This window comes from Nycticebus coucang, chromosome 7 (assembly GCF_027406575.1).
Source record: "Nycticebus coucang isolate mNycCou1 chromosome 7, mNycCou1.pri, whole genome shotgun sequence".
Taxonomy (NCBI): Eukaryota; Metazoa; Chordata; class Mammalia; order Primates; family Lorisidae; genus Nycticebus; species Nycticebus coucang.
The window spans coordinates 46,374,877-46,387,698 of NC_069786.1; positions in this window are offsets into that span (position 1 = coordinate 46,374,877).

Below are 12,822 nucleotides of genomic sequence, written 5' to 3' on the forward strand. Positions count from 1 at the left end.
AGTTCTCAAAATAGAGTGGAAGTAAAAGCAAGATAAGAGGTGACTGATTATGGTAATAAAATAATTAAATTCCATTAAGATCAATTACTGACATAGGGATCCCAGCAATTTTCTTTGTTTGTAGTCATTCACAATGCTCCTTTCCCCATCTTACTGCCTATGCCACAATATTTATTATCTAGAAAGGAAATTAATCCAGTCCTGCTAGATGCACAGTGCTCATATTCTCATCACAATGACTCCTGTATTCAATGCATCCTTTGTGTCATAGTCACGTTTCCTTTGATTTGCTCCCAGCACAACACAATTTCAACACCCAAGGTGAAGGTCACATGCTGCAATGGCTGACTGGCCTTTGCTCAAAAAATCAGATGCTTAATATCCTGAAGGATCTTGTAAGCTTTTACTTGAAAAAAAAAACTTAGTTATTCATGTGGCATTTACATATTATTGACATGGATACTTCTAAAATTACTTGTTAGCTTTAAGAGCGAAATCTAGCCACTCAGCAAATGGTCACTCCAATCTGGAACGCATAGTGTGATGCGTTTAAACCAGATCCAGCTTGAAGTAGGTCCAGGTATGAAGTTTTTGGTCCAGCAGCACAAATGTCCCAGCTGTCTATTAGTAAAATAAATTACTTACATCCTCTATCCCTCAAGGTTACTTTTCTTTTTCTTTTCTTTTCTTTTTTTTTTTTTTTTAGCTTTAGTTATCCTTGATTTGCATCAGTTTTCAAGTGGAGAGTAAATTAGAAACTTTCCTATTGGCCATAGTGGTGAAAATTACAATAAAATAACAACTAATCCAAGTTGATATTCACTTCACACACTCATCCCACTTCTATGGGGCAAAAAAGAAGCTATTTGAGGTAATGTGTGACCCTTATAATACTTATTTATTCAGAAAGTATATATTGACCATCTATTATGTGCTAGGCATTATTCTAGATGTTGGGATAGAGCAGTGAACAAAACAGACACTCTTGTTTTTATGAAGATTTATTCTAAAAGAGGAGAAATAGTCGGGGACAGAAGAAATGATCCGGCAACATGACAGAATTAATTGCTCATTTGCACAATAATGTAAGGCTGGTTATTCCATAGAGGGAAAGGTCAAAGTCATGTGATGTAAGACATGGCCTCATTCTTGTGTGAAACTTAAAAAAGTAACAACTTCCTTAGGCTAGTATGTGTACTTCTTTGGGAACCTAGTGAGGAGAACAATCATAGCTCTCATTGCCAGATGGAAAGAAACAGGAATTAGAGCAGCACACCCATTCTCAGTTGTGGTATCTGAGCCTAACCTCTCTTATGAGCTGAAAAGAAGCTCCACTAGTATCCAGACAAAGGGTGAGGCCCTCCAGGTTATGAGATCCAAGAAAGGATCAAGGGAAGGGACAGCAGGTATTTCTTCCTCCAGTAGAGAGATTGAAGATTCCCAGTGGAGGCCTTGGAGTGGGGACTAAGGGCCATAAGTGGCCACACTGAGGCAGTGCAGGAAGCACTGCTTCCTGGAGGTCAGCACTGCTTCCTGGAGGTCAGCACTGCTCCCTTCTTGGAGGCAGGAATCCATAAGGCACTTCCCTTGAGTCCTATAAGGGAACAGAAAAGCTACAACTACCCTGTTTCCCCAAAAATAAGACAGTGTCTTATTTTAAGGTGTGCTCCCAAAGATGTGCTAGGTCTTATTTTCAGGGGACGTCTTATCTTTCCTGTAAGTAGGTCTTATTTTCGGAGGATGTCTTATTTTCGGGGAAACAGGGTATAAAATTCACATCACCTCCATTATAATCATATAGTTTCATGTGAATGAAACTATAATACTTCTAAAAGAAAGTGTGGGCAAAACTCTTAATGATATCAGCCTTGGGAAAGAATCTATGATGAAGACTCCAAAGGCAATCACAGTAACAACAAAAATATACAAATGAGATGTCATCAAATTGAAAAGTTTCTGCACAGCTAAGGACACAATCAACAAAGCAAAGAGACAACCTTCAGAAGGGGAGAAGATATTTGCATGCTAAGAATCTGACAAAGGGCTAGTAACCAAAATCTACAAAAAACTCAAGCAAATCAACAAGAAAAGAGCAAATAACCCCATTAAGAACTGGGTAAGAGACATCAACAGAATCTTTTCTCATGAGTACAAATGAATGGCCAACAAACACATGAAAAGATGCTCATCATCTCTAATTATCAGAGAAATGAAAATTAAAACCACTTTGAGATATCACCCAGTGAGAATGGCCCACACCACAAGGTCCCAAAGCAATAGATGCTGGCTTGGGTGCAGAGAAAAGGGAACACTCACACACTGTTGTTTAGACTGCAAATTAGTACAGCCTGTATGGAAAGAAGTATGAGAGTCCTCAAAGAACTAAAAGTTAACCTTCCATTTGGTTCTATAATCCCTTTACTAGGTATCTGTCCAAAAGAAAAAACGTTATTTTACCATAAGGAAATTTGCACTCTAATGCAGCAAAAGTTACAATTGCAAAGATGTGGCAGCAACCCAAATGCCATTCAACACATGACTGGATTAATGAAATTTGATATATGTAGATTACAGAATACTATTCATCCATAAAAGGATGGAAATTTTGTATCTTTTTTAAAAACCTGGATAGATTTGGATCCATCCTCCTAAAGATCACAGGAAGGGAAAAATAAGCATCACATGCATGTACTCAATACTAAATTGCAACTAGTAGATTAACAATTACATGCTCAACATGAGAGAAAAATTCAGTTAAATTCAAGAAAGGGTGGGGGGAGTTCTGCAAGTTCCTACTCCAAGGGAACAATGCGTGTGTGTAAGGCACATCTCCTGGGTGAAGGAAAGGACTACCACTTGGACTGTACCATTCAAAAGAGAACAATGTAACCTAATCATGTGTGCTCTCCTATTAATCTGAAATTTTAAAAAGTCCTTACTTGAAAGAAAAAATAATCAGGTGTGTATTTGATCTGAAAAAAACTAAGCAAACAAGAGTCTGAGAAAAATGATGGCAACTGCCTTTGAAGCACACTGCTGAGTTTCCTACTGAAGACAATGCCCACCCACACACAGACTTACAGGCAATTTTCACACGTCACCAGCAGCAGCGCAGTGATGCCCTGATATATACCCCCCACCAAAAAGCCTCTGTCCATGAGATTGCAAAACCAAATTCTGGATTATTCCCTAATAACACACACACACACAGATGAGGAAAACAATATTCTTTAGGACAGAGGAGAGACTTTCTATGGAGAGTGAATAACGTATTCCATACAATCCTTGAAATGTCTTTGGGGAAAGATATTCCACCTTCCAGAGTATAATCATGCAAGTAAAGGTCCCAGCAGATTCTCTGTCATTCTTTGTCAAGTAAATGGGTCAAAACAGACCCTGAGCCCTGTGTGACCAATTAAATCCACAAAAACACACACTAAACTTTAGTGCAAATGTGAGCCACATAACCAAATGGCATAAAAATGTGTATTTATGTTCTGCCTACTAATGGTTCACATATGGATCTCACATGTAAAACAGATTAAATTACTGAAAATGGCCCAGGATACATCACGCCCTTTTGATTGCTATTTCTTAGGGTCCTACGGAACAGAGGAGAGCCACAGGGAAAAGAGTATCAACAATTGCAGGATTGACTTTGAGGTTGGTATACTATATATTTTCTTTCCTTAAGAACTTGAACTATGTGTATACTGTAATTTTTAGAATATATACATTATTTATTAATTAAATTCTAACTATAATTTTTTAAAGCAGTACAAATATGGATATCATTGAACTATTCTTTAAGAAGATTTTTCAATATTTTCATACTAGAGTAATTAGTTAATTGATTGAACATGTCTATATTTCATTCACATCCATTTATTACCAATTGAATGAACCTTATAATTAATTCTAGAAATACAAAACTTTAGTGTGATTAAAAGGAAAAAAAAACAATTGCACCAAATATGTCACTTCAAAGTATCAACTTGTTAAATTATTTCAAGCCAAAGCAAATACATTTTAAAAGCAGGGCAATTTAAATATAGAGCTGGTGATATTTTAGGTTATTGTTGCAAGTTCTACTAGGCAGTTTACTTATTGTGTAATATGCTGTCAAAGACAGAGCTTTTGAAGACTAACAAAAACACTCAGTTTAAAAGCATATTCAGCCCAGACAGTCTTGGGTATCCCAACTTCTTTGGAGTGCAAATAACTGGGCTTCAAAGAGAACGAGACAGTCGAACACACACTCCAGAGACAGCAGATATTGCCAGAGCCCACAGTCAACAGAAGATGTGCTGGGAAAGAGGGCTCGCTTACCTGCCTCTATCACTTTTACAGAAAAGAAGAAATATCTTCCAGACACAACACACTGAGATGAATCTCTCCCAAAGCACAGGCGGGGAGGTTTGGTGGGGAGCTGCTTCTCCGTGGTACAACAATCCCTCTAGTGGCTGGGTCAGAAGAGTAAGTATTTCCATGAGCCCGCTGGTGAAGACTCCTTAACAGTCTCTCTGCAATTTTATTTTATCAGTCTTTCACTAAAGGATTACAGAAATTCCAGAAACTAGCCCATCCTTTACTCACTAGAGCCAATGTTTTCCTAAAAGCTCCTACTAAGTGTAATAAATTTCTTCATACAGACTAAATGGTAAAAGAGTCCTAAAATTTGCTTACTACAGACAAAATTTTGTCATAAACGTCACTGGATTTAGATGCAATAAATGTCGATAAAAATACAGTAATCCCAAACAGAAGTGATATCTATAAGCTCAGCATATCTGGCCTACTATCTACATTTGAAGAACAAATGTCACTCCAGATGAACAGCAATCTGAGTTACCAAATAAAGCAAGTGAGGAAAAGACTTTTCTATTCTAAACATGCCATTTTGATATCTCCACAAACTACAGAGGAACCAAGGTATACCCAATAATAAAAATGGACACAATGTAGGCCAGTCACCTTGTGGATGATTTCATTTTTGTTTTTATTTTCTGTATTGGGTATATACTCAGTCCTCCTCTGATTTATTCAGATCTCATAGTTACTCATCAAGAGATCTACTCTAACCACTCTGTTCTTTCACCCTGATTTATTTTGCTTTATAATATGTATTGTATTATGTTATATGAACAATAGAATATATCTCTATTTGTTCATTGACATATCCTCCAGTAGAATGCAAGGCGAGAACTTTGCTCATTTAACTCACTGCTATATCCTTAGCACCTAACACCAGGCTTTGCAGAAAATAAATCCCCTATAATTACTTGCAGATAAAATAAGTAGAGATTTTCAGGGAAAATAGATTTCACTGAAACCAGTTTCTAAATTATAACCCTTACATTTCATTGGTAAGATAGTATACTTTACCAAGTAATGAAGTAATTTATTTCCATTTTGTATTGGACAGAATAATCAAAGAGAAATAGTGTTACTAATTTTGATGTGCTGATAAGAGGAAATTCAAAGAAAACCTAAAATACATTCATTTTTCTACATGTATAGTCAAAGTCTTACCGCAGCCATTAATCATTTGAATAGCATCCTCTAAACCATTTTGTGGGCCTTTGTGTACTCCTAAGACATGGGGCACACACTCAGAGAACCATGTTCCAGTATTCTCTAGCAGTCCAGGCCCCTGAGGAAGGAAATTAATGATATTTTAAGAACTACAAAATATAGTAAAATATATTAATAAAACACAATTCTACTATAAAAGTGATTATTATATCCTCTTGGGAAAGCCTCTTCTCTCTACATTCCTTATAGCAGGCTCTCAAGAAAAGTAAGAACATGTCTTGAGCCTCATTAAAAAATCAAATGCTTTATTATTGAAGTTTGTAAGATCTGGTAAAATATAAAAATTGGGAGATCAGATTAAAGAAAAATAGTGTCCCTTCCCATTCTATCCCGTTCTATTTGAACTTTGGCTGACAGTGTGACAGGTAGCACCTCTGACGGCTGAGCATCATGTATATAAAAAGTGGTATAACTACACAATTCCAATTTTTTTGGAAAAGAAATTAATTTGAGACTTGTAGTTAAATATTTTCTCTACTTCATCCTAAAGGCCAGTAAAGTAATAATAAAAATGGCAAAGCACACAAGAGCCAAAAATTTGTAACTGAGAAATCAATGGAAATGTGGTAATTGGCAGGACAGACAAAGGAAGCCCAGACTAAGGTCAACAGGGGAGGCTCAGGAATAGCCAGCTGGTACTTCAGAACGCCATAAAACCTCAAGAATTAGAGACAGCAGAGGTAATCCTAGGAATAGGGATTCAGGTGAGACAGAACGCAGTAGGGTAGATTGAATGTTTGTATAAACCTGCGTATGTCTGTATAAAAAGTACCCATCTCTAGATCTTACACACATACATACACCCCTCATTCACCTGGACAGTCACCTCTCTTTCCAGTGAGAATAACAGTTTCTTTCATGTTAGTATAAACAGAGATGTTTACTTCTGAGTATAATGGAATGGCTTGCAGCAGACCAAATTCCAGCTGCAAACAACTGGAAAAATAATAATAAAAAGAGCTATTACAAGGCACATAAGGACTGCTGAAATAATAGATCAGAGAGGGGCGCTGCAGAGAATGAACTGAGGTCCTGCAGTCATTCTCCCCTGCGCATTGCCAATTCTGGAAGCAGAGGCAGAGTGATGGCAATGTAGGGCTGTCCTCCGGCCAAAGAGAAACCAGCAGAGCTTTCGGCTCTCTTCTGGTGCTAAAAAGAAAAAAAAAATGCAACAAAATAGCAAGCAAACAAAGAGAAAAGCTGAGATCCCAGTAAGAAAGAGGGAAAAGGAATAATAAACTAGCACTCAACTGGTATTACCCTTGAGACATGAATTCTGAGGTATCATGAGGCAAGAGTCTCAAAGCTAAAGCAGAAATCTTTTGAAAAGCAGAGGGGAGTTTCTGATACTCTGAAGGTGCTGAGATACTCTGAAGGTTCAGGGTCTGTCAAAGAAAAGGGTTCCTGTGAATGAGACGAGCTCTTGGTTGGAAGAATTGGAGAGCTATACTACAAGAGTGAATCTGAAATAAAAATTATAAAAGAAATAATTAATAATGTTAAAGTGTTGATACTACTGAAAGCCATCTACACATTCAATGTGATCCCTATCAAAATTCCAATTACATTTTTCACAAAAATAGAAAAACAAATTAGCTTATATGGAAGCTCAAAAGAACCCAAATATCCAAAACGATTCTGAACAACAAAAATAAAGCTGAAAGCACCAACCACCTAATCACAAAATCTACTGCAAAGCTGTAATAATCCAAACAGCCTGACACTGACATAAAAAAAGGCATATGGAGCACTGAAATAGAATACAGGGCCCACATGTTTATGATCAACTGATCTTCATAAATTTCCCAAAACACACAGTGGGGAAAAGACAGTCTTTTTGATAAATAGTACTAGGAAAACTGAATAGTCATATTCAGAAGAATGAGATTAGGCCCTTATCTGACACCATATCTAAAAATCAACTCAAAATTGATTACTGACTTAATTTTAAGACCTGAAACTATGAGAAGAAAACATGGGGGGAAAGCTCCATGACATTCTTCATCTGAGTGATAATTTGGGGGTTATGACAGCAAAAGAAAAAAATAGATAAATGGGATTGAATTAAACTAAAAAGCATATGCATAGCAAAGGAAACAAGCAAGCAAGTGAAAAGACAACTTACAAAATGGAAAAAAATGGATATGGAAATGCAAAAAATTATTCTCAAACTACATAGCTGAAAAGAGATTAATACCCAAAACATATAATAAGGATCTGAAACCACTCAATAGCAAGAAAACAAATAACCTGATTAAAAAAGAGGAAAGGAGCTGAAGACATCCAAATGATCACCAAATATATGAAAAAATGTTCAACATCCCTAAGCACTAGGAAAATGCAAATTAAAATCACAGTAAGATGTCACTTCATACTTGTTAGAATAGCTATTGTCAAAAAAAACAGTAGATACCAAGTGTTGGGGAGAATGTGGAGAAAGGATGTCAAAGAGATATCTGCACTGCCACATTTATTGCAGCATTATTCAAGTGGCCAAGGAATAGAATCAACCCAAGTTTCTATCAACAGATGAATAAAGAAAATGTGATAAAATACACAAAGGAATACTATTCACCTGAAAAAAAAAATGAAAGTTTGTCGTTCATGACAACATAGATGATAAAAGAACATAGAGAATATTGTGCTAAAAGAAGTAAGCCAGGAACAGGCTCAGCACCTGTAGCTCAAGGGGCTAAGGCGCCCAAACTCATATACCAAGCTGGCAGGTTCGAATCCAGCCCAGGCCTGCCAAACAACAATGACAACTACAACCAAAAAAAGCTGGGTGTTGTGGCGGGCGCCTGTAGTCCCAGCTACTTGGGAAGCTGAAGCAAGAGAATAGCTTAAGCCCAGGAGTTGGAGGTTACTGTGAGCTGTGATGCCATGGCATCATGGCACTCTACCCAGGATGACAGCTTGAAGCTCTGTCTCACAAAAAAAAAAAAAAAAAAAACGAAGTAAGCCAGGAACAGAAAGTCAAATACTACACGTTCTCACTTAAATATAGAATCTTAAAATATTAAATTCAGGGTGGTGCCTGTGGCTCAAAGGAGTAAAGCACCGGCCCCCTATGCCACAGGTGGCGAGTTCAAACCCAGCCTTGACCAAAAAAAATTAAATTCATAGAAATAAGAGAACGGTAGTTATCAGGGGTTGGAGGAGGGAGAAAGGTTTGGGGGAATGTTGGCCAAATATACAAACCTTCAGTTCATCTTTAGTCTCTCCAACTCAAGTTCTTTCTTTTTTTTATGTATACATTAATGCATTTATGAGATACAATGTGCTGATTTCATACAGAATTAGGAATGCTTACATCACACTGATTAAAACATACCTTGTCTCATTACTCAGTTATTGTGTTAAGACATTTATACTCTATACTAATAGATCTGACATGTACCCTTGCATTATGCACCATAGGTGTGATCCCACCATTCACCCTCCCTTGATCTGACCTTCCCCCCTCCCCTCCCATCTACCCTCCTTCCTCCTTTATCTTGGGTCATAGTTGCGATCTATTCTTTTTTTTTAATTTTGAGTGATCTATTCTTCACATGGAAGTGTCAAAACTTCAGTTTAACAGGAGAAATACAAGGTAAGTTCATGAGATCCATTATACAACATGGTGACTATATTAACAATAATGTACAGTATACTAGAAAATTGCTGAACATAGAATATAAATGTTAATTATCCCAAAAAAGTCTGTGAGATAAGTGGATATGTTAATTAGCTAAATTTAACCTTTCCATAATGTAAGCATATATCAAAACATCATGTTGTACAACCTACAATTTTTTTTTTTAGTATGCTATCATTTATTTTGTTAGTTCAGCAACATTTTGAGTGAGACCCAGTCACTGCAGCATTTAAAAATAACAACCTTTCTCTCAATGCAAGAGTGAGAGGTCTCCATGGAGCTTTGCTAAAGGGGAAAAAAGACTTAAAAATCATCCACCAACGTGCCAGTGAGTAATGAAATAAGAATCTAACGCTTGGTGCATTGAAAATGCAAACAAGATGTTCCTGTGTTACCCTAGCAATTCATTATAAAGGCTGATGCATTTCTGTTTATTATACAGGAAGTGCAATGAATTAGTATCAGGGGTTCTTCTAACAAACTGTTCAAACTATGTACATGATATGGTCTAAAAGAAATTTATATGTATGTTTGTGTTTATTTGTGTGTATGCTCATGCTATGATATACACATAGAAGTATATGTTTCACTGCCTGTGAGTACATGGAGTCAAACATATCAGTATTACAAATGAGAAATTCAAGTGTTGACACCAGTATTTGGAAACATTCTCTCACTTTCTCTTTGTATACACATATGCACATATAAAATATATACAATTTTTATTTGTCAATTAAAAAATAAATAAATAAAATTTTTAAATAAAATAGAAGCAGAAAGAAATTTACCAAAATTATAACCCAGCTTTGATGGGTTTTGGTAATCTCAGTCTCCCACTGGATTAAAGTAATCAAGCCCCAGTCTGCCCGGAAGGTGAAAACTAAAACCTCTCTGGAGCAAAAAATCATGTTTTGAACCTCTACAACTTTTTCATATATATTATCATACATATATCAATCAATAATTACTAGATATGACAAGAGAGAAGATCATATAAACAAAACCCAAGACAAAAAATGGGAAACAGAAACAGACTTATTATGTTTAGAAAAATAGAGGAAAAGGTGGTGAATATCACCAAAGACTAGAATCTATAGAAGAGAATCAAGTGAAAATTCTGAAAACAGAAAGTAATATCTTTAAAGTTAAGAATTTATTAGATGGTTTTAGAACAGGTTAGATATAAAGAAAGGAGATAGGTGACATAAAACATTAATAAATAGAAAAAAAAAACTCAAATTAGAGAACCGAGAAGAAACGACTGAAAAACTATTGTAAAAGGCAAAAAGCATGTAGGTCACTGTCAAATGGCATAATATATGTGTAACTAGAGTCTCAGATGAGAGAGCTAAGGAATTGAGTACAAGCACTATTTGTAGAAGAAACAGCTGAGATCTCCTCAAACTGATGAAAGACATTAACTAACAAATTTAAGAAGTGAATTCAAGAAGTGCTATAAATCCAAAACAAAATAAATGAAAATGTTACTATTTGTCAAATAAATAAATAAACAAGCTGTTGAGGCTCAGAAAATAAAATGAAGTCCTCAGGAGCAAAAGTTTGTCTCCAACCTTCTCTTGCCCTCCTTTCTCTCAGTACCATTCTCCCCCAGGGCCAGCAATTAAACTAGAATCCGTCTTTCCCAAAGTGGGCCATAGAAGAAACCAGAACCCCCTTTCCCTAAAGCCAGTCATAAAACCTAAAAATACTACTATAAGCTCCCTTCTGCATTTTTCTATAAAAACAGTAAATAAAGAAATTATGTGACCTATTCTGTTTGACAGTAGGCCATAAGATCCTCTTTCTAGAGAAGGGCCTACCCCACACCCAGAAGGAAGGTAGTCTGCACAGAGAAGCCAAGGAGACTCTAGTTGGGTAGGTTTTACTGGGTTTCCCCCATTCAGTCTATTAATATAAAATCACAAACTTTTTCTTCAATCATATTTCTACATAGCTCTCTATACTTCATTGAAACCAAGCATAAACATGGACAACTTTCCCTGCATGTTGGGTCTTCAATTTGAAAGCTCCCCTGATACATGTTTAAAAAAAAAAAAAAAAAAGTGTGTCCTTTATACAATTAATTTGCCTTTTCTTAGCTCATTTTTAAGAAAACTTTCAGAGAGCCAAAAGGAGCATACCCCTTAGCCTCTACAAAATAGTCTATGCCATAGACCAGGGGTCTTCAAACTTTTTAAACAGGAGGACAGTTCACTGTCCCTCAGACCATTGGAGGGCTGGACTATAGTTAAAAAAAAAAAAAAAAGATAGAGGAGAGCAAGATGGTGGCCGAGTAACAGCTTCCTTGCATCTGGGCACCGTGAGTCCAGAGAGATAGGACTCCAGGCATCTCTGGCTGGTGGGATCTGCCTATCACCACCCCTGCGAGGATACAGAGAGTCGGCAAGAGACTTCTGGACCCCAAGAGGAGGACTAAAACAGTGGAAAAATGGCAAGTGGTCGCGTATGTTCAATCGGTCTAAACCCGCCCGCAACTGTAAGTTCAGTAGCAGTAAGACTGCAAACCGGAAAGGCCTTACCTGTGAACTGTTTTGGTGTCTTTGGACTTGGCACTCAGTTGAGCTGCCTTGGGGAGAGCCTGAGTGGGAATGCGGAGAACTTTGGCCATTGTCTAGGGCCCCAGTCTGAGCCGCTGAGCCAGACGGAGCTAATAGTGTTTGGCTGTGGGCCACAGGGAGCCAATGTGAGTGATCTGCCCCAGCAAGCTCCGCCCTCAGGGTCACAGAGCTAGAACCTGGGTGGGTGCTGGTAACCAGGCACCGAGTACCCTAAGGGTGGGGTCTGAGCCGCCTTGCAGCCCAAACCCTCAGGGGTAGAGTAAGACTGTTTGGCACACTGGGTAAGTGGATAGCCACTTCAGCAGTGATTCCAGTGACAACCACTTTCCCGGGAAGGCTTCTGCTCAGCAAGTTTACAAGTTCAAAGTGCCTTTTAAGTGGGCTGAAGAGAGATTTAGGGTGTCTACCTGCTGGGGTTTGAGAAATCAGCAGCCTCCAGTCGTATCAGAACTGTGATTAACATCTCATACCCCAGAAGACCACGTGTTGCCCAGACAATATTCAATAACATATACATACTGCTTTGTTTCTGGTTGTGTTTTGTTTTGTTTTGTTTTGTTTTTTCGGTTTGGTTGTTTTTTTTTTTGTTTATTTTGATGTTGTTGATGTTGTTTTGCTTTTTAATTTCAACCTTTTCCATACAGATCTTTTTTCTTTCTCAATTTTTCTAGTTTAATTATAATTTCCCATTGCTGACTTTTCTAATAACTAGAACTTCATTTTTGCTACTGTTTCTACCGCTATTATTTGGTTTTTCACCCAATTTTATCCTGTAACGTTTTCTGTTTGCATGTGTTGGTTTGATTTATAGCGTTTTTGTCTTTCCTCTCTACTTGGTAGAGGTAGGGCACTGTGTCTGATCAGGTTAGCAAAGAGCTGCTGACCTCAAGGGAACCACCCAACTGGGCACCCCTAGAAGGTGGGTTTTTTTTAAGGTTGTGTCAAAGTACCCTACTGTACACCTGTCGCCCTATTTCGGCGCCTCTCTTCTTTTTGTCAATATTCCTT